We start from the raw sequence: 21,280 nt of genomic DNA on the forward strand, positions 1-21,280 counted from the left end.
AATATCTCCTCTTTAATCTGGGATAATTTTCAATCAACTGCTCGTGCTTAGTTTAGTTGTTTATTGATTAGGAAAGTCTTTTCCAATGTCATTTATATGCACGTAACCTTTTTTCTTTTTTGAAATGCAATTTATGGAAGCGCCTTTGAATGCGTGGCATACATTGCGACTTGGTCCCCTCTTTATTAGGTGGGGGTCTTTTAACAAAAAAATGTTTTTATTTTTTTTTTTGATTCTTCACGGTTCTATTCATGGACTTGGCTTAAAAACAACTATCATTTGGAAAGTATGGATAAAGTGCACATTTATGGGTTCGTGCCTATTCTATTTGTGCATTAAAAAAAAATTTTTATCCACTTGTCCGGTATTTTTGCACGCAACACCGCCCATTTTTGAATGTAATTATGGAAGCGCCTTTACATTCGTGGCACATATTGCGATTTTGCCTTCTCTCCAATTAGTCCTCCTTTTTATCGTTTTGTTTAGGGATTCGGCATCGATTGTTTGTGGCTTTGGAAATGTACTGATAAAGTTTACATTCATCTGTCAGTGCCCTCTTTATCTGTTTACCGATTCGTAAAGTTTTTTTCATGACCATCAGAAGCATGCCGTGTTTCTATTGGGTACTTTACATCCAATCCCCTTTATAGCTAGCACCCTTTTCACCAATCGCTGTGATCGTACTTTGCAGACTGGAGATTGTTCCCCTGCCGAAGTGAAACGCGGTGTATTTACACGTTATTTACAGATATAGATAGGTAAGGACGCTCTTATCTAGATTCCAGTCTAGAATTTTCAATACGTTTTTAGACGGCCTCTTTTGAGACATTTTTGTCCTTTTCTGTTCCATTTTGTTACAGTTCATTTCTATCGACAATACTAAACGACAGCCACTGTGCAGTCTTTACCGCGAAGCCACGTGTTTATTCTATACACGGATTGAACGCTACACCGAGTCTGTTTATTTGAACAGAACTGGAATTAAGTATCGGTTTCTAGTTGAGTCATCCCTTACAGGGGTAAGTCACCATGGAATATACAGATACTTACACGCATTGCCTCACTCTATATCCAGTAACCACAATGTCTTTCTTCTGCAGCACCCAGCCTGGGCGCCCTGTGAGTTATTTCTTTCACTTCTAGCACGGTGACACTATATATTTATAATATCTGAAACGCTTGCTGATGAGGTAGATAGTTTAAAACATTTTGACTAAAAAAAAATTTTCTCAATAGCAGAGAGCACTGTTTTTTGACAGTTTTTTATTTTTATTTTGTTTCTAGGTGTTCCCATATTATATTGTCCTGAAGAGACCCTTCATTTCAGACAGGGTCGAAACGCCGTTGACGAAATAGGCGAATCAAAATATTTTTTGACACTTGTAATGAATGAGTGTCATAGATCATTCTAATTCTTTCGTTTTGGTCGCCTTTATAACGATAAAGTGAAACCGTTATATGTGGTTTCGTTTTCTGATTTTTCTTTTTTTATGTCTATTCACCGGTTTCATTGGGACACGTTTTCACAAATGTGTATTAAGATTTTGCTTTATTTTTGTCAGTAAGATAGTCATTTATTTGTGTATTATGAATTTGTATATTATGAAATTGTTTTTGTATATTTCAAAGTGCTCGTTTACTGAGGAATATAAAAAAATGTTTTTTCTACCTTAAGTCTGACGTGTGAGGTTAACTTCTCTTTCTGACGCCACATTTAACCCTTTTATTTATTGCAATTTTTGTTGTAAATCATATTATTGAGTATCAATCCACTTGAGCCATTGTTTCCTCTTATAAATACCAGAACTGCTGCGGGTATATGAGGCGGCACTGGAATGTGCGACTCTCATACCCACACAAAATGAGGCCACGTTGGTCTCACTACTGAAACCTGGCAGAAACCCGGAGAATTTAGGCTCTTATCGCCCGTTAGCCCTGTTAAACACAGACTACAAAATCCTAGCTTCCACTCTTGCCAAACGTATAGCCCCGTTTGTACCGTCTCAGGTGCACGTGGTGCAGATCATAGCCATCATTTTAGTCCAGATACTTTCAGCTTCCAGTGGTACTAATTCTTCATGCAAATCAGTAATATTTTTGATGTAAACTTTTAGACCTTTACTTTCGTCCGGAATGTAAGTGTAACAATGTTGAACTTTCAGCATTCCACAGACTCCACCCTCTTTTGCCAAAAGAATGTCGAGGGCAAGTCGATTTTGCATCGCCATAGCACGCAAAGCAACCATTTCCGTATTTACCAAAAGAAAGCCTCCAGCGGTGCTTGTTGACAAGCGATCCACCACTGTTGACAGCTTCCGAATGCCATAGGCATTTAAAGAAATTCCCACTGCTGGAATCAAAGATCCAAAAATATCTCCTACAATTTCTGTCCATGTTTCTCTTCTATAGCGTGTTAATGTGTTAGAATGTTCAGCATCATCTACTCTATCCATGTGGAAAATCTTTGGAAAGACCAGGCCAACATAACATGTACCAAACCAATGGTCAGGCAAACGGTAATAAGCCTTGTTCCCACAAATGTAATACACTCCCGGAAAAACTGGATCTTCTCCTCCTCTAAATCCCCATCCGGTTGCAATAAATTATGTATCATGGCACTCACTAGTCCCTATGAAATAATAATCATATTGGGATCTCTTCCTGGTAATACACAATTTTCCTTTCTGTGGGGCATCTATAGCCATAGTTGGACTGGCTCCATTTTTCAACTCCTTTTCTTTTTCAATATGCCACATTGTATCACTCATTTTATGCCCTTCTGCTTTCTTGTGCATGTTCAACCTTCTTCTCTCAACCATGTCTAGAAAATTATTCTCTTCTCCTTTCAATTTGCAAGTTAAATTATTTCTAAAAACATAGTCTAAGGTTAATTCTTTGGTTTCTAAAAAAATTTCACCTAAAGTGTTAGCATCTTTTGCAGGATTCAATGCTTTATTCATAGGCAACTGCCCAAGAATATTATCTACATTAGACATATTGTAATCTAATTTCCCTAATTGAAAAAAATACTAATCAATACACTACAGGAAATTCCATACGTAGCCGGAAGATGATGATAAGTCACTCCTTCCGAAACAGAGGCAGGGAATTGCATGCAGACGTAGCAATCCCTTACTTCCATTGTCTTTACGTACTCATACAACAATTTTGAAAAAACATTGCTAGAAAAATCTTTAATGGACCTGTCTTTATGATTATGTACATTACTGGTTCTAGTCGGAACTACTTTTAATGGACTCTTCCCTATATTAGTCTTGTTCTCAGTATTACCTTCTAAAGTGTCTATAGTGACTCTAAATGAAATCAGTAGAGCAAGCACGCTCCAAAGCAGCATCAATAAACCTGTACAGCAGCAGCACATTTTGCACCATCTTTTCAGAAAGATACATCTACTTTTATTCTCAGTGTTAGCCATTTTGTTAATTGGACCGTGTCTTTTGACTTAGCCTCTTCTACTCCTTTACTGAACTTTTAAGGGCAGCAAGTACCCACCAGATTATTAAACTCTACTAATTTTAGTACTACTGCTTCTTCTCTTTTCCAAGTGATTTTTCCTTGGATTCACTCAATTTGGATTATCATCACTTTTCACTGTCTCTTCATCATCATCGAACTGTATCAGGTCCTGAACATCCGTCTCTTCTCCAATGTCGGACAAGATAACTCTCAGGATTCCCACAGCTTCTTCTTCAGCAACCTCTTTCAGCAAAGCCTCCTCTGGAGCCTCCTCCTTGGCTGTCCGCCTCTTCTCCTTCTTCAGGCAGTGCCACATACGTCCATTCCGGTGACTTGTATGACCGGTGACTTAATGGACTCTTCCCTATATTAGTCTTGTTCTCAGTATTACCTTCTAAAGTGTCTATAGTGACTCTAAATGAAATCAGTAGAGCAAGCACGCTCCAAAGCAGCATCAATAAACCTGTACAGCAGCAGCACATTTTGCACCATCTTTTCAGAAAGATACATCTACTTTTATTCTCAGTGTTAGCCATTTTGTTAATTGGACCGTGTCTTTTGACTTAGCCTCTTCTACTCCTTTACTGAACTTTTAAGGGCAGCAAGTACCCACCAGATTATTAAACTCTACTAATTTTAGTACTACTGCTTCTTCTCTTTTCCAAGTGATTTTTCCTTGGATTCACTCAATTTGGATTATCATCACTTTTCACTGTCTCTTCATCATCATCGAACTGTATCAGGTCCTGAACATCCGTCTCTTCTCCAATGTCGGACAAGATAACTCTCAGGATTCCCACAGCTTCTTCTTCAGCAACCTCTTTCAGCAAAGCCTCCTCTGGAGCCTCCTCCTTGGCTGTCCGCCTCTTCTCCTTCTTCAGGCAGTGCCACATACGTCCATTCCGGTGACTTGTACCTTTGGTTGGGTTTTCTTATTCTTTTGGCTCTTTCAGATATCTTTGTTTCTTCTTCTTCTTTAGTTGGATTCTGACTTAACACTTCGTTCACTTGTTCAGCTCTCGAAGAGTTAACTCGTGTCAGTCTGTACCTCAGTCTCTTTATCTTATTTGGCCAAAGATCACCTTTAGCATTTCTCTTTTGTTTCACTTCTTTATTGTTTCTTTCTCCAAGCCAAGTTCTCTTTCTCAGAACTCGTCCTCCATGTATCTCATTGTCACTTTCATCAGACTCTGTTTCAATTGTTTCTGGTTCGTTAACAGTTTTCTTTTCTTCAACAACTTCCTTTTCTCCAATAGTCTCTTTTTCCACCACTTGAGATTTCCCTGCTTCTGTCCCTCCTCGGGTCTCCGACACGCAATCTTCTTGCTGTCTACTTGTCCCTTCACCTAGCTTGTTGTTGATGTTCCCTACACCTCCTCGGGGTTTTTCCACAATCTGTCCCTCTCTGTCTTTGTCTGTCCCTTTTTCTTCACTATTTATCTCAGGTGGAACTTGTCCAATTCTTTCATGAGACTCAGGTGTCTCTTCTGTTGGAATGTTCTTTTCTTTTCTTTCTTTCTTTTTGTGTTGGTCACTGTCAATTGGAACCTCAGGCAATTCTTCTGAGTCTGAGCTTGCTTCTGCAGTTTGCACTGTTCTCTTCAGAACCTCTTCTGGTGGGATGAAAGCTTCTCTTGACTCGCTTTCCCCACTTTCAGGATTCTTTTTCCTTCTTACTGCCTCTCTGTCTGCATCATCACTGGAATCTGATTCTTCAAAGTATTCTTTTCCAGTACCATCTCTTGGATTTGGAACTCTGTGTGTGTGGCTTGCATGTATCCAATTCTTCACACCAGCGCACTTCACAGCAGTCGTCGTGGTCAAGATGACTTGTCTTGGCCTTCCCCACCTTGGAACCAGGCAATTCCTTCTTCTGTGGACTTTTATCCTCACCCAGTCCCCTGGGCTCAGATCATGGGCTGGTTTCTTTTCAAGTGTGGTGGCGTCTTCTCCAACCTGGTGAAACACAGAATGAACTGCGTCAGCCAGGCCTTTGCAGTAATCCAAAATCATGTCATCAGTTATAGTCATCAGTTTGTTCACTGGTACATATGCATGCCTCATAGCACGTCCCATGATAATTTCATGTGGACTCAAACCTGTTGTTCTGTCTGGAGTAGACCTAATGGTCATCAGGACTAGAGGCAAGACATCGGGCCATTTCATTCCTGTGGCTAAGCACATTTTGCCAATTCTGTTTTTGATAGTGCCATTCATCTGCTCAACAACCCCAGAAGCCTCTGGTCTGTAAGCACAATGCAACTTCTGCTGTACACTCAATGCTTCACAAATTAGACTCATGATTTCATTATAAAAATGTCCTCCTCTGTCTGATTCAATGGTTACTGGGAACCCGTACCTTGGGATGAACTCTCTTAACAGTAATTTGGCCACTGTTATCCCATCATTTCTTCTTGTCGGATATGCCTCCACACACCTTGAGAACAAACAGAGCACCACCAGAACATACCTCAACCTGTTGACTGGGGGCATTTCAATGAAATCTATCTGCATTCTTGTGAAGGGTCCTCCCTCTCTGCCTATTGTTCCTAGGCTCACCACTGTTTTCTTTCCAGGATTGAATTGCTGACATATCAGACATCTCTGACAGAGACTTTCTGCAATCAGTCTGAACTTTGGACTGTACCAGGTTTGCTTAAAAGCTCTTATCATAGCATCCCTCCCCAGGTGTCCCTGGCCATGATACATCCTTGCCATTGTTGATAGCATGCTGTTAGGCATGACTGGTCTTTCATCCCTGTAGACCCACACATGATCCTTTTCTCTGGGTGCACAACCTGCCTTCACCCAATCCCTCATTTCATTATCCTCTGCCTCATCCTGCAGCTGTTTTACTTCCTCCCATGTCCCCACTTCATTAGTAAACATTAATGAACAAGAAGACATTTCCCGTTCCTTACTCCTGTTAATTGAGTGATTGTTCCTTGCACAATATTGTGCTATGTCATTTGCAAACTTGTTACCTACTGTTACAAAATCGTCACCATTACCATGAGCAGCACATTTTACAACTGCTAGTTCTTTAGGCAGCTGTATCGCCTCTAACAGTTTTCCAACCACTTCAGCATTCTTTATGGGAGTTCCACTTGAGGTCAGGAAACCTCTTTGTAGCCATAGCTGGCCAAAATCATGGACAACTCCGAAGCCATACTGGCTGTCAGTCATCACAGTCACTCTCACATTCCTTCCAATCTTGCATGCCTTTGTCCGTGCCACCAGTTCTGCCACTTGAGCGGATTTAACTCCTTTCAAGGGTGATGCTTCCACGACTTCTGAGACTTTGCACACAGCATATGCAGCACTCAACACTCCATCTGTTCTCAGACATGACCCATCCACAAACAACACATGATCACTTTCAGCCAGTGGGAGATCTCTTATGTCTGGTCTTGGTTTTGTGCAGTAATCGATTACATCCAGGCAGTCATGATCAACATCATTCCTCACTCCCACACATTCAGCATCAGGTAACAGTGTCGCTGGATTCACATTCACACATCTCTCCAGACTTACATTGGTTGCACCAAGAATGACTTTCTCATATTTAGTCAGCCGACTGTGAGACATGAACTGTGTCCGGCTCCTTGTTAAAAGGATTGCCACATCATGGGGTACAACTACCCGTACAGGGTATCCCATTATGATTCCCTCACTTTGTTCCAAACTTTTGCAGGTAGCAGATACTGCTTTCAGGCAACCTGGCAAACCCACAGCTACTGGGTCAAGAGTTGCTGAGAAATAGGAGATTGGCCTTCTCAGACGTCCGTGTTTCTGGATTAACACTGAAAGTGCACATCCATTTCTCTCACTGCAGTACAATTCAAATTCCTTTTCATAATCAGGCATCCCTAGGGCGGGAGCTTCACAAAGTCGGTCTTTCAGCTCTCTGAATGCAGCCATTTCTTCTGGGTTTATTTCTAATGGGTCTTTCACCTCACTTTTGGTCAATTTAATCAATGGTTTGGCAATCAGGGAAAAATTACTTATCCACTGACGACAGTAACCCACCATTCCCAGGAACATTCTCACTTCTCTTTGTGTCATTGGGGCTCTCATTCCCCTAATGATTTTGTTTCTGTCAATAGTCACTTTTCTCAGGCCTTTCTCAATATTGTGTCCCAGATACTGGACTTCTTTCTTACAGAACTGCAATTTGGCTGGAGATACCTTTAATCCTCCATCTGCCAAGTGATTCAGCAATGCAATGGTATCCACTTCACAAGCTTCACGTGTTTTTGATGCCACAAGTAGGTCATCAATATATTGGACCAAGACTGAATTTTCAGGCATTGTCAGACTTTCCAGAGATTTCTTCAGCAATTGATTAAATATTGAGGGGCTCTCTGTATACCCCTGTGGGATTCGGCACCATGCCAAAATCCGCTCTCCAAATCTAAAAGAAAATATTGGCTGGCTGTCATGATGCAATGGGATTGAAAAGAAAGCATGACACAAATCAATTACCGTGTACCATTATGCATCATGAGGAATCTGATATAAAATCACTGATGGATTTGGCACAATTGGACAACATGGCACAACAATCTTGTTAATCTTTCTCAAATCTTGTACTATTCTGAACTTTCCATTAGGTTTCTTCAGTCCCATTATCGGTGAGTTACATGGGCTGCTCAATATTTCTCTTAACACCCCTTGCTGGATCATCTTCTCAATTAAGGGTGTTATCCCTTCAATTATTTCAGGTGTCAATCTGTATTGCGGTATGTTTGGGTAAACCACTCCCTCTTTTACAGCAATCTTTACTGGATCTACATTTCTCATCAGGCCCACATCTTCTCCAGTAAAATCCCAAACTGCTGCTTTCACTGTCTGTTTCAACTCTGGGGGTAATGCATCAGGATTAAATATTGCATATGTTCACAAAGCCTCACATTCTCTGTTATCCATGGTCATTCTGTATAGCACATCCTCATCAGGTGTTTCAAAGGTTATTCCCTCTGGAGTACAGAAAATAGTGCAATTCATTTTGCACAGCAGATCCCTGCCTAACAGGTTCACTGGACTGGTGTCACACACCACAAATCGGTGCATGTCTGAAAATTTCCCTATTTTAACCCTTACTGGTTCAGTAAGTAATGTTTTGATCTGTGTGTTGGATACACCAACCACTTGGAATGCTTCGTCCGAGAGAGGAAGATTCTTTATATCAGCTGACCTGACAGTTGATCTCGTAGCCCCAGTATCAACTAGGAAAGTGATGCTTTCACCATTAATTTTCCCATCTACAAAAGGTCCTGCCTGGTCTATTTCCAGAGTAGCGCCAAGTACGCACTCCTCCTCCTCTCCTCTTCGGCACCGTCAGAAGTCTCCCTCAGAGTCACTTCCCTCATTTTTCAGCCAGTACTGAGATACAGCACTTGCGCGTTTTGGTTTGATTACCTGCTCTTCATCGTAGAACCCCGATTCTTGGCTGTACTTCTGGGATCCTTTTCTCTGTGGCAAGGGTGGTTTTGGCACCCGATTCTGCTGCTTATCAGCCTTCTGCTGTTGCCGATGCTGACCACACCCCTCATTCTGCACCTGCAAATTCAATGATGAATTATCCTCGTTAGTGGACGGTGGATTCTTACACTCGGATTTCCAGTGCCCCAATTTTCCACAGTTGTGACACAGGAACTTCTTTTTGGCCTCTTCAATGTTCCCTTTCCCTTTTCCTGGACCATACTTGGGTTTATTTCCTGGGTTATTTGCCTGTTCAACCAGCTGAGCTTCCGGTCTTTCTGCAACTTTCACCTGTGCCCACATTGCCTTTAATTTCAGCTTTCTCTGCTTTGCCTCAATCTCATCACTGAAGTATTTTGCATGTCTCAAAATCTCATCAATCTTCTTACTCTGCCAATCCACGGTATGCTGCCGTATCATTTCGCTGATTTCAGGCCGCAAACCGTACACAAAGTGACTCAGATCTTTGTCACCCAGGTGTTCATCTCCACTGAACTGCTTAAAAGCTAGTATCAGTCTTTCATAGTAAGCATGAACTGATTCTTTCAATTCCTGATGTGTTCGGTCTATTTTAACCCAGTCTGTCTCCTTGGGGGGTACTTTATTTTTCAAGAAGGCCATAACCTGCTCATACTTTTTCATGACCTCCGGGTCTGGAGCTCCTGTTTTTGGATCTCTCGGGTATTCCTTTGTAGGCCAATCTATGACTATTTTACATTCGGCCCACAAGTCTGCTGGTGCAATTATATCAAACAGACTATTCAGGTCAATCCATAGTACTTTTGACAGCTTTACAAATCTGTCGACTTGTCTGTACCACTCCACTGGCTTTTCCCTTAGTCGAGGGAAATCATTCGTAAATGATAAAATATCCTGTCTAGTCCATGGGACATGTACGTACCCTCCTCCTGGAATCTCTCTCATGGGGTAAGCTGTCACTGCTTTCTCCTTTTCTGTTAGGGGAAATGCTGAGTAAGTCCTATCCACTCCATCCTCTCGCTTTCGATACCATCTGTCTTTCCATCTTTCTACATCTCCCCATTTCCTTAGCAAGGCAATCATTTCCTTAATCTGTCCTGTTCGGCCTGCATTATTCAGATTCTCAATATCTTTGTCTAAAAAATCAACTCGGTATGTTTTCTGTAAAGCTTTCACCTTATCCATGTCAATTCCCACCTCACTGGCTATTCCTTTCAACCTGTCGTGTATGTTCTTTGCTCTCCATGTGATACTCTTACATAAAAAGAGAATCTCCCCTTCCTGATAATTCTTCAGTGTATCTGTAGGTATGGTTCCTACTATCAATTCTTCCATCTCCATACGTAGCCTGGCTACATCCATTCCCTGTGACTCTTTCTCCTTTTTCTGTAATGTTTTCAGCCAGTCATTCAAATCTTCAGCAGTTATCACAGATTTTTCCACACCCCCTGGTTCTGCCACCCTCTGCGGTTCCAAAATTGATCCACTGGTCCCTTCCATACCTCCAGAATTCAAACTTGAGTTAGTCTGCACACTCATTTCCCCTCCACATACAGTAGGTCTCCACTGATTTTCTCCTGTTCTCAATAGTGTTTCTCCCGCTCTCATTTCTGCCTGTTCCGGAGGTACAATCAACCTATTGTCCACATATGGCACCGTCAAACCTTTTTCACCCGTCCTCTGCTTGTCAAAAATCGGCATAACCGGGCCTATTGTCACAGGCACTGTAACAGCCTCAAGATTCTTAGTCAGCTCCCTGATTTTCTCTGTTAGTTCAGATGTAGTTCTTGCTAGTTCTCTGGTCTTTTCATTTTCAATTTCATTCTCTCTCTAACTCTCTTTCTCTCTCTCTCTCTCTTTCTATCTCTCTTTCTCTCTCTTTTTCTCTTTCCGCCAGAGAACAACCGCTTTTCAGCTCAGGGGCTGTAGCCTCTGTCTTTATAATCCGCAGGGTGTTTCTCAAAGGGGTGACTGCTGTCCCTACCTCTGGTTCTCTTCTATACGGGGGTGGTCTTTTGTAGAGCATGTCCTCTAAGATATCATCATCAGACTCATTTGCCCCATATCTTCTGGTCTCTACATTATGTTTTTTCTGTACACTTTCTCCCTCCTGATTCCTCTGCTGTTCTTACAGGATATAATCCCTCGGTCATACTGGCATCTCGCCACCTTCTCATTTTGTCATGATGCGTTTCGCGATCATATTTTCTACCGAACATATATTGGTAGTTACCTCCACTCCTCTGCTTTTCTCGCTCATGTACTTCATCTTCCCATTCCACCAAAGCCTCGACCGAATTGCGTCGGCCTAGGCCGAGGCTCTAGATTCATCATCTTTTCCCGCAAATTTCTTAACACGCCCAGATTAAATGAGCCATGTTCTGGAAAAGCCAAAACCCCATCCTCTCTAGTATACTTTGCCCAGTTGTCTAACCAAATACAGGTATGATACCCGTATTTTGCAATCATAAAGGATGCAGGGGTTCTGGTCGGAGGAAGTAACTCTCCCTCCCTTGTTACTATGTCTTTATCCTTGTCAAACCAGGTTTTAACCTTACTGAACAAGGACTTTTTCTTCTTTTCCTCAGTATGGTAATACATCTTTCTTATTTTTCCACTAGCTGTTTACTCTTACTACCGCTGTACGATCTTTTGTCCAATTGCAGCGCGACTCACACCAACGCACCAATCCTGGAGCATCTACGTCACTGACTCAGTCCGCGAATCCCAGCCCGACTCACACCAACGCACCAATCCTGGAGCATCTACGTCACTGACTCAGTCCGCGAATCCCAGCGCGACTCACACTAACGCACCAATCTCTGCGCTTCCTCTGTTCTAGCCCACTGTCCAATCACAGCGCGGTCTCCCTGACATCAGCAGCCGCTGCAGTCGCTTCTGCTCCTGTCTCCTGTCCTTCTCGTCTACCCCTCCTTTACAAGCCTACTCGGTAGACTTTGTTTCGACTTCTACGAGTCTGTTAGTTACAACGTACAAACATCTCCATTGTCTGCTTCGCTAGCCACAGAACAGCAAAAGACCTTTCCCACGAGAATTCTGCCTTTCCCGAGAGCAGTGCTTACCTCTGCCCTACTACAGAATCGTTACTTCCGTTGATAAAGTAGCACATCCCTCTACCTTACCCTTCTAACAAGCATCAATTAACTGTTTCCCTTCGGAATGCTCCTAAGAGTTTCACAATTAACCAGAATGCCTTCTCATTCACACACTTACACACCAGAAAAATGTAGTACATTCACACAGAATTCTGTCTTTCCCGAGAACAGCGAACAGTCTGTCCTACTACAGAATTATATCATACGTTAACAAAGCAGCGCTTATCTCTGCCCTGTCCTAACAAGCTCCGAGAATACCTATTACTTCTCCAGCGGTAAGCTTTAACGGCAAACCTTACGGATCCATGGGACTTAAGACCAGAGTTTCACAGATAACCTTTGCTATCATATACACTCCTCTCACACAGAAATACGTTTCTAATGGTAACATACGGCGATGCTACCTTGTCGAACTCAGACAATGCGACGCGCAACTTCAATTGTCACACGTTTTCCCCTGTCTGCATACAGGGCCAACAATCCCGCCTTTTTCCGAGAGCATCACTCCCTCTGCTCTACTACGGAACTGTCACCGACTTCCTACATCCCAGAAGCCGTTCACAATACATAGAACTCAACACAACTTCAACATATAGTGTTAATACAAATATCAATCAAAATTCAACAAGCCTATATACACGCAATTTCGCCAGATCAAGACAATAGCAAACCATCATTCTGCTACCAAGAAACTGGTGCAGATCATAGCTTCCGATTCCCCTCTATTTCCACGGACGGAATGATTTCACAGTCACACACGCAAACACACATCACACGCTGGTGGGGCCCATTACACCAACATTCACCCTAAACCAAACCTATCCGTGCCCTGTAAAGGAGAAAAACACCTTTCACATATGCTCTATCTGATCTGCCTGTACTTTGAGGTCAATGCGACGTGCTGATTGCTGTAGATCTAGCAAAATACATTTCAAAGAATATACAATAGAATCAATTAACATGACCAGAAATAATCACCCGAGACAGTAATTCAAATTGTTCATTTATCTAAAATTTCAAGAAAGCCAATTAAATGCAAAATTCATTTTCTCTCATATTTACCTATTCTGTCTAAAAGTCAGATCCTAAGTCAGAACTGGTCCTCTGTAGAATAGTTAGAGTTTTCTGCCGTCATGTAGAGTCATCGTCCTCTCCGTCAGCGTAGGGACCTCGCATCATCAGCTCGGGAAGAAGTGGCGCTAGACCTCTCTAGTCTACTAACTTTTCTACTAATTTTACATTCTAAAAAGTATCATTTCTTTATTCAGAACGGATAAATGGCGGAAATAATGTCTTGCAACATGAGCAAAAGTTCCCAGATATTGTCTGTCTTAAACGATGAATAGAAAATGTAATGTTCATAATTTATTCGATACTTCTACGGATGTTTTTCCCAGATTAAATGTATCCCAGTTGTGGGATTGACAATTCAAGAGTTCAATATTTATTTCTTTGAAACATTTCTCTCAATCAGGGGCTTTTCTGGCAGTTCTCCCAGATTTGTCGTCATGGTCATGGCTTTTCAGTTCATCAGAGGTGCAAGGTCACAGGCAGAGCGAAGCCTTTTCGTAAATTTCCAGCAACTCCAATGCAGGCTGCGGGTGGCGGCCATCTTGTGGCAGGCCACAATGGACAACTTAAAGCAAAGTAGACATAAAACAGAATTACTGCATAGAAATGATTATACAGTGTTATTCCCCTGCTAATACCCTTATGTGTGTGTATTTATCTAGCCATTTGCGACATCAGAAGCCATTAATGCATATTAATTATAAGCGCAAAACACCATCACATAAGCAACATCGTATTCTGTCAGTTTGCTCACCAACTTAGTTCACTTGTTATTTAGCCATGCAATAGCATTCCCACGTGTAATTCTCTTGTTAATAAGGTTGATTAGTCAACATGCGACAAAGTATTAATCATTAATAATTATTCAGTAGTACTTTTAATTATAGCATGCGAAAATGAAACAGGTATTCCGTTTTGGAGTAAAAACCCTGCTCCATCACACGCAGATCAGAACGGATTTGTTCCCAACAGAAGCACTTCATATAATATTCGCAGGTTGTTTAGAGTCCAGAGATATGCAACAGAGACCTGACCTCGATCCGGATGCCTGATATTAGATCTGGAAAAGGCATTTGACTCGCTGGAATGGCCTTATCTAGTGGCGGTCCTGCGCAAGTTTGAACTAGATTATGAATATCTGCAGTTGGTGCAGTTGTTGTACCAATGCCCAACAGCGAGAGTTCACACGGGCAAGCTACTGTCGGATGAGATCAGGGTGAGACGAGGCACTAGGCAGGGGTGCCCCTTGTCCCCACTGCTCTTTTCCCTGGCCATGGAGCCTTAGGCAGCTCTCTTTCGAGAGGGTGGCGAGGATTGGGGCATCCCTTTAAGCGACGGATTACACGCGGTATCACTATATGCTGACGATTTGTTATTATACATAAGAGACTTGCACGCTGTACCGCCGGCAATTTTGGCGCTGTTCTGCAGATTTGAGGCAGAGTCGGGTCTTAGGGTAAACTGGGCCAAATCGGGCGCCTATTCTTTCAGTGAGAGTGTGGCAGAGGCAGATATAGTAATTAACGGGACTGCGCTAAACTGGTATCCAACTACGTTCAGATACCTGGGTGTATATATATATATATATCGATCCCCAGGAGATGTGCTGGAAGGTAATCTGGTTAGAGCCATTTCCTCTATAAAAGCACAGATGCAATTCTGGAGGACGCTGCCGCTCAATGTGATGAGCCGCGTCACCTTGACAAAAATGATAGTACTGCCTAGACTCCTGTATCATTTTGCGAATCTCCCCGTATATGAACCGGTTAGGCTATTTAGAGAATTGGAGGGATTAATCCGAGGCTTGATCTGGAATACAGGGCGCCCCCGAATTGCGCTACAGAAACTGTACGCACCCTTGGAGAGTGGAGGGCTGGCAGTACCAAATCTGGAACTCTACTAAATAGCTGCGCAGCTACAATGGGTCGCGAAGTGGCTAAGTGGGAAAAATCTAACGGACACGGCGACGAAGACAGCAATCTGGATGCAGAATCAGATCTGCGGACTGTTTCACCCACTGGCAAAGACTCCCTGGCCAACGCAAATACACATCGAATTGGCGCATAGATGCTACAAGAGGAGCCTTCACCTCAAGAAAGGCACACTCCCATATGCACTAACATTACCATTTATAGGAACACCTAGGGGCAGAGATTATGTAACCGACATGACATTAATGCCTTGGCTGGAGGCGGTAGTGGAGACACTTGGAGATCTGTATGTGGAAGGCACCTTGTTGACATTTGAGACGCTAACAGCGGATACTGGTTTACCAAGGGGCCAATTCCTCACATATGCAACTATCACACGGACGCTTACTCTAGTGTGGGGTGATATCACACATGAACTGCCGGAGCATCAATTACTGCAATATTTGCATGTGATGGGGGAGGGCTCGCATATAATACACTGGCTGGTGCAAGCCCTTCTCAGTCATACATGGAAGCCGCTACAAAGGCTTCGTGCCAATTGGACTCAAGACAGAGGCCGCCCCTGGACGGACAAAGACTGGGAACGAGTTTTAGCAAGCGCCACACATGTCCCACGTAACTCAAGATTCAAGCTAATACAAACATACATATTGCATAGGGCGTATCTTTCAACAGACAAAATTAATAAATATTTTAATACTAATACCTCTGAGTGCCCGCGGTGCCGTCTCCTGGGTGCTAACCTGTTGCACATGCTGTGGTCTTGCCCCAAGCTTCACATTTACTGGCGTGCGATATTGGCAACGCTCACTACATGCACAAACATGGAAGTACATAATTGGGAGGTCTGTATCCTGGGGTTCTACAAGAGAAATAAAAACACAGAGCGAGCTTCCGATTTCGAGACTTGGGACTCATAACGGCGAAACGACTTATAACCAAACGATGGAAACACAAGGAACCGCCAGAGATCTCACACTGGAAGAAGTCCCTAGAAATGTGGGCGCAGGCAGAGAGCACCACCCTACACAGGGAGGAAACAACGGGGTTGAGAAAGCATCCCATAGCACAGACTTGGGATGATATGCTAATAAAGCTAGTGTGCTCCAGTACCCCACAACAGCCACCGCCCACAAAACAGGTGGGGCCTAATACTTGATACATCACCAGATAGTAGATGAGGCGCTACACCTGTATGCTATCTCGCCCAGACTGGTTGGAACAGACCGAAACCTTGCATTCCCTAAGTATGTTAAACGTAAGTAGACGTAACCCTGATGGCTACACACCCGCAACAGCAATAGTAGTGGCAGCCCATGCTCACTAATGGCACACCAATCAAGGCATGGCTGATCAAAGATGACAGACACACCAGGCACTGAATACATATCCCTCAGCATATTGACATCTGTTTGTTTAGTTTTATTATTGGGTATTGAAAAATATCTTTTTTTTCTTGTTGAATGTTATAAAAAAGAAAACGGAAATATTATGCGAACAGAGGCGACATTTAGATGTATATATGGATCTATCTATTATAGGACTGTTTCACTGTACACTTAACAGTTGTGATTTGCAATGCATAGCCTTCTCATACAAGAGTTGCTTATTTCTTTTCTAGTATATTGCTTAGATGTCCTGAACTCTGTCGCACTCTAGAATGTTGTCGGCAATGGACACACTAAACACTTCCATCCTTGCACTTGATTGGAGATGACAGAATGTGCGGGCTGTTAATGCCCAAGATAATTAACGGCGGGATGAGCATCCATGCACTATGGTTAAAGATGACACCAAGTTTATGTGAAAGACACGCTCGCTGACTGCTTTCTACAGAGTCAGAGGCCAAGAGATGTTATCTGGAAAGTGATGCTTATCGATGCTAGACAATAGATATGTTGTATCTGGAAATTACAAAGAAAATGTACTAATAAAAGATATTCAAACAAAAAAAAAGCAACCCTTGCAGGAAGGTCAAACAGGTTACTGTGTGGACCAGCAAGATCCAGGAGACTCACCAAGTGAAACTTCCTGTGTTGATGAAATCTTCAGAGTCTGCAGGAGCTCAGGAGCAGCAGACCGGTCAGTTACAGTTAGGTGCCTGCGAAGCAGGGGAGTGACTCCTTCACTCCAAGGGGAAGTCTTCAGTTTTCTTTAGTGCACCACAGGTCCTGCACAGAACCTGTATGGGGCAAAGGCACAAACTAAGCTTCGGTTGAAAGGGGGACGAAGTCGAGCCCAGTCGAGGTCCAGCGAAGTTTAAGGTGTCCAGATGGTCGAAGGTTAGTGGTTTCTTCTTGTAGAATCTTGTCCACATAAAATGCAATGTCCTGTAGCCAGGTAACCCCTTTTATACCCACAGGAGAGGGTTGGACAGATTCAAGGGACCCTCCTAGGGGAGGGGCAGGACAGAGGGGTGGCTACACCCATGTCCTTTGTCCAGTTTTGCGCCAGAACAGGAGCCAAGGGCTCCCAGAACTGGTTTGAGCTGGACTATGCACTGGAACACCAAAGGTGCCCTAAGTGCAGAATTTCAGGCACTCTCAAAGTGCACCCCCCAGCCCGAATACACTAAATCCTGTCTGGGAGGTGGTCACACCTCCCTGTGACAGGATGCCTATGGTGCTGCGTCCTTCTGCTCGAGCTTGGCCCAACAGCAGGAGGGCAGAAAGGTGTCTCTAGTCAGCACCATTAATTTTGTGCTGTCCGGGTCGAGATGGCTGGCACCGGTTAGACCAGTGACCCCACAAAGGGTGTGGAGGTATGATTCCAAGGTATTTGATACCAAACTCGATATGTTTATATGCAGCCGTTTGAGATAGCATTTACCGTGAGGTTATAATGCACCTCTACCTATATGTACGGCTGTGTCACAGACAACCCGGGGAAATGATCTCTGAAGGCTGCAGAGAGGCTCTGCTCATGCAGGGGCACCCTCTCACATAAAACCCAGCACCCTGCCGTCAAGATTGTTAAGGCCTGCTATAGGTGTGACTTACAAGTTTTAAGTGTAGTGACAATTAGATATAGTGAATCTATATCTAATGTAAGGGGTGCAAGCACCATCTTACACAGGTTTGCAGTAGCAGACCTTGAGTTCCATTTTGCATGGCCTCTCCTGGGTGGCATAATAAATGCTTCAGCCCATGGGAGGCCTCTGGGGTACCCATGCCCTGGGTACATGTGTACCATATACTAGGGACTGATAATGGTACCCCAGTATCCAATCTGGAATGTACCAAAGTACATGTATGTCAATTTAAGGGAGATAGCAGATAGACTGGGTTCCTGATTAGCAGGATCCCAGTAAGACTAGTCAAAAACAGTGAGACATCAAAAAGTGGGGGTAACCATAAGAAGCAGATACTACTTTCTTACAACAGGCCACCCTCATTCACCTAAAGCAAAACAAAAAGCCTACAGCAGCTGGTATTTTCAGGAGGTCTCCCAAGCAGGTTCTAACCAGGTCCAACCTTGCTTAACTACTGAGATCAGACGTGATCAGGTTCTATCAGGGTGGAATGACAGTAGGCATAAAAAGCACTGACTTTGGGGGTTTGGGTTTTTTCATTCAGCTTCAGTGCTGGCTCATAGTAAGCGAGACAAGCCACCTTCATTTCAGGCATGAAACGCTGACTTTAGTGGTCTTAGCTTTTTTCATTCTTCTTCAGTGCTGGCCATAGTAACCGAGACAAGCCACCCTCTTTCACCTAAAACAAAACAAAAAGCCTACAGCACCTGGTATTCCCAGGCAGTCTAGCATCCAGGTACAAACCAGGCCCGACCCTGCTTAACTTCTGAGATCACACGAGTTTATGTACTTTCAGGTTGGTATCGCTGTAGGAATTAAAAGCACTGACTTTGGGGCTCTTAGCTTTTTTCAATCTTGTTCAGTGCTGGCCATAATAAGCGAGATAATCCATCCTCATTAATCTAAAGCAAAACAAAACAATAAAAAACCCTACAGCACCTGGTATTCCCAGGCGGTCTCCCATTCCGGTACTAATCAGCTCCCTCCCTGCTTAACTTCTGAGAACAGACATGATCAGGTGCTTTCAGGGTGGTGTGCCGTAGGTATAATTAGCATTGACTTTATGGCTCTTAGCTTTTTTCATTCTTGTTCAGTGTTGGCCATAGTAAGCGAGACAAGCCATCCTGTTTCTGCTAAAGCAAAACAAAAAGCAACAGCAGCTGGTTTTCCCATGCGGTCTCCCATCTCGATACTAACCAGGCCCAAACTTGCTCAACTTCTGAGAACAGACCTGATGTAGTGCTTTCAGGGTGGTATGGCCGTAGGTATGAATGGCACTGACATTGGGGCTCTTAGCTTTTTTCATTCTTCTTCAGTGATGGCCACAGTAAGCGAGATAAGCCACCCTCTTTCACCTAAAGCAAAACAAAAAGCCTACAACAGCTGGTATTCCCAGGTGATCTCCCCTCCAGGTATTAACCAGACTTAACATCTGAGATCAGACAAGAGCAGGTGCTTTTAGGGTGGTCTGGCCATAGGCATAAAACGCACTGACTTTGGGGTTTTTAGCTTTTATCATTCAGCTTCAGTCCTGGCTCATAGTAAGTGAGACAAGCTACCTTCATTCACATAAAGCAAAGCAAAAAAAACAAAAAAGCAGACAGCATGGCAGGCACAGCTCGGCAGCAAGTACTCGACGGGTGGGCATCGGGGCCCAACTGGAGACAGCAGGGAGGTAATTGCTCGGCTCCGCAGCAAGCACTGGGGGGGTGGACAGTGGGTGGACAGTGGGGGACAACTGGAGACAACAGGAAGGTGATCGCACCCAGGCACATGTCTTAGAAAAATTGGATCCGGAACGAACGCCAAACGCCAAAAATCAGTTGCAAAATCAGTTGCAGTGTCTGCACTGCAGGCCAGACCGGGCCGGGGATGTCTGCTGAAACTGTTAAACCGGGCACCGGAACACCAGGGCTCACTGCATGCCACTGAACTCGCTCTTGTGCTCTTGCGCCCTTGCACCAGTGCATCAGTTCTGCTCAGGTGTCCACAGGCATACGGGTGTCCTTCGTCCAAACTATTCAGTCCTGGTCAGATCTGTGCAACCCGTGAGAAGCGGGAGCGGGGCTCTAATCACTGGCTATCACCAGTGTAATGTGACTGGATGTGGAGAAAGTGAAGGAGCGGGGGGAGCAGGAGTGGGAGAGGAGAGAGAGTCGCCACACCGACCCGCTCAACCCTGCTCAACCTTGCTTGCCTGAGCTCTACCCCAGCCCGACCTCATCTCACCTCCTCTGGCCACTGCCTCTTGTCGCCGGCTCTGACCTCAGCAACCACAGCCTCACTCCGGCTTCGGCTTCACGCTGCTACTCGGCGCTCTGACTGCAGCCTGCAGATCGCGTACAAAATCCTCCTCCAATCACCTCACTCACTGCAGCATCAGTGTCACTGAAACCTGGCACATCTTTTATGCCAGCCGTGCGGTAGTCGCCACTAAGCACAGTTCTAGGGGTAACTATGACCCTTGGTTATTAATCAACTTATCGAGTGCAAAATAATCAAGCGAATCAATTGAATTCAACAAACCTATATTGATTCATATATGTAGATGATTTTCACACATGTACATAGTTCATTTTGTTACAGAACACATCACTTGTAGTGCATCCTGATACTGATAAACATGTCAATATACAAACAAGGTACATTCATGGTTAACACAGTTTAGTACACAAGAGAATAAAGGTGAGCCCAATGCATTTCGGGACCGACATGTACCTTCGTCAGGGGCAATCTAAAAACAATAATGATTGACATTACTAATAATCAAACACATACTAGTTATACCCAATGTAAAACCATTACCAATGATAGTGTTCATCACTGAATTAGCAACACTATATCAATGATGAAACAAGACCTAGTGTTAAAGGTATGAGAATACGCCAGATTACTGTACTGAAATGAAGGCAGCAAGAACCACGCCACCAGAAAAAGTCGAGCACCGTGATGGTAATCATAAGGGTGTTAATATGTACTCCAATGGAAATTTTTAGAGGGAGGAAATATGTGGATGGCGAGGAGGACTCGCCTCGTCTAGTTAACCAAAAGCAACTCAATGAGGGACTATGCACATGTGTGAAAATCATCTACATATATGAATCAATATATGTTTGTTGAATTCAATTGATTCGCTTGATTATTTTGCACTCGATAAGTTGATTAATAACCAAGGGTCATAGTTACCCCTA

General features: G+C 43.5%; 1 pseudogene; it reads right to left on the bottom strand.

Moving 5' to 3' along the window:
* Window positions 1–19,016: 19,016 nt before the first annotated feature.
* On the bottom strand, window positions 19,017–19,134 carry LOC146866562 (5S ribosomal RNA; annotated as a pseudogene).
* Between the last annotated feature and the right edge of the window lie 2,146 nt (window positions 19,135–21,280).

The sequence above is a fragment of the Triturus cristatus genome, chromosome 2_1, assembly GCF_964204655.1.
Source record: "Triturus cristatus chromosome 2_1, aTriCri1.1, whole genome shotgun sequence".
Lineage (NCBI taxonomy): Eukaryota > Metazoa > Chordata > Amphibia > Caudata > Salamandridae > Triturus > Triturus cristatus.